Source organism: Rhinatrema bivittatum, chromosome 2 (genome assembly GCF_901001135.1).
Source record: "Rhinatrema bivittatum chromosome 2, aRhiBiv1.1, whole genome shotgun sequence".
Taxonomy (NCBI): domain Eukaryota; kingdom Metazoa; phylum Chordata; class Amphibia; order Gymnophiona; family Rhinatrematidae; genus Rhinatrema; species Rhinatrema bivittatum.
The window spans coordinates 493,995,026-493,997,555 of NC_042616.1; positions in this window are offsets into that span (position 1 = coordinate 493,995,026).

The following is a 2,530-nucleotide window of genomic DNA, read 5'->3' on the forward strand; positions in this document are numbered from 1 at the left end:
ATTTTCAAACCTAGAGATCCTTCAGGGCCGCAGCACCTGCCACCAGGATGATCATGCGCTTGGTGACCGCCGTAACTGAGGCATCCACTTTTGGAAGCCACAGAAGCTCCAAGGCCTCCTTAGGCAAGGGGTAAAGCTTGTTCATTGCCCTGCTGACCTTGAGGCCCATCTCAGGGGTGTCCCACTCCTGGAGCAGCATCTGTCTGAGCATGTCATGCAAAGGAAAGGTCATAGCAGGCCCCCACAAGCCCGTGAGAACTGGGGTCACCGTGTCCGGGCTTGAGTCAGAAGGAGATTTTGCAATTCCTAGCTCCGCCAGGATATGAGGAATTAGGGGCGCCAACTCATCTCACTGAAATAGGAGCACAACCTTCGGGTCATCCCCCTCAACCAATGGCAAGCGTTCGGGCCTGGCATCAAAGTCCGGGGCGTCCTGGGGGCCCCTCCCCCGGGTCCAAATCTTCTGAGGCGACCTCCTGAGAGGCTCCCCCCTGGGGCCCTGGAGTCTGAACTCTCCGGATCCTGATCACCGGCGGCAGGTCCTCCTTCCTAGGGTTCTTAGCTGGTGGACCCACGAGCCTCTGGGGGGTGGGGAAACCCTGCTTGCAAGCACCATTGGCTAAAAAAGGCCTGGTGCATCAATAAAATAAATTCAGGTGGAAAAAACAACCCAGTGGGCCCCCTGAAAATCCCCTCCGGGGCCACGGGGTCCTCACCATGGGGCCCTTCCACTGCTCCTCAGGCCACCCTCGGGCTGGCACTAGCTGGGGGAAGAGATTCCACCCCCCCACACACAGCTCTCTCTGCAGCGCGAAAAGCGCTCAAAATGGTTGCTGTTCCCTCGCTCAGGGGGAACGGAGCAGCCGGGAGCTCCTGAGCATCGAGCAGCCTCCCGGCAAGCGACTGCTGCACAACTACCGCCACAAATGCGCCCGAAAAGCCCTCCCCACCGGGGAGGCATCTGTCACAGCAGCCCGAGCTAATGCGGCTCAACAGCCGCTCTCCACAGTGCGAGCATCAGATCATGCACAGCATGCTGGGGCAGCAGAAACACGGGGAAGACGCCGGCAGCCGCAAGAAGGGGGAGAAAAAAAAAACACTGGAAGGTAAGGGAAAAAGCAGCAGACCTCGCTCCAAGTCCTCCAGGCCCCAAACAGCGGCCAGACACAGTCTACAGCCCGCCAACAGTGCCACACGAATCCCTGCCAAAGCTGCAAAAGTTTTCATTTAAAAAAAAAAAAAAAAAAGTTAACACTGAAAGGCAATACTTTGCTGAACAGTTGGCAGAGACTGTAGGAGGCTGGAGTGAAGGAGGAGGGAGCTGGACCACCAGCTATCACCCCGCCTGGCACACAGAGGAGCAAATTTAGGGTTCCCAACTCCTGCTCATCCGATGCCTACGACCAGGGAGGATGGTTCCACCAGGACCTCACAACTCTCTGGAAGGCCAGAAACTGAAGTCTTCTCTCTCTTTTTTTTTTTTTTTTTAAAAGCCTAGCTTGGGATCAGAACCGCAGGTTTTGCACCACCTCCATCTACTGGAGACAGAGAAATACTGAGGAACAGCAGGTGGCACACCAGGTTAAGAGGCAGTGCCCTTCAAACTTTCTTTGTCTCCATCTGCTGGAAGGAAGGCAAAACCCAGCTGTCTGGACTGATCCAGGTACATACAGGGAATTAGCCGTGTAAGTTATGCAGCTAACTGCAATACTCAGAGTTAGCCGCTTAACCTATGCAGCTAACTCTAGTCGGGCTGTAGGGCTGTCCTAAAGCTATCTGGTTATACATTAAGCAGCTAACTTTAAGATTGCTGGGTATATTCAGCAGCAGGACCACACCACTGAATATACCCGGCTAGTTAGTCGGATATGTTTATCTGCCTACCTACTCGAGCCACACAGCGGCTGAAAATGAACCCCACAGGGACCAAAGTCAGGGGCCTAGTTTAAGTTAAATTTAGCAACCTAAATTTTTGATTGAATATTCACTTAAATTAGGGATCCTAAAACTTAGGGCCTAAATTTGGGACTGCTATTCGTCTCACTAGATTTAAGCTACAAAGTTACGTGCCTTGGTAAAGATTTGTGATTAAGAATGAAATAAAGTAAACTAAAAAACTCCAAAAAACTAAACTAGTGCTGAAAATCAGGGCTAAGGGCCTTTCCCCCCCCCCCCCCCCCCATCTATATAGTCACCCAGTTTTTAGGGCCCACATTTTAGGAATTCAGCCTTTGTAAATTTTCAAAAGGGCTAATTTAGGGGCCTAATTTCAAAAGTTAGGAGCCTAGCCCCCTTTGAACATTGGTCTTATATTTTGTTCTGTCATTATGGGTTAATGAAACAAATTGCAAGCAGACAGACTACAGAAGGGCAAACTAGTCATCCCAGTGCTTCTACCATGCTTGGGGGGGACGGACAGTTTTACACCAAAATCCTTCAATTAGTCCACACTAATGTAATACAAGGCCAGTATGAAGGACAATGTTTTCAGAAACTCGATACAAGTCTCCTGCTATATTTTTCAAGTTTC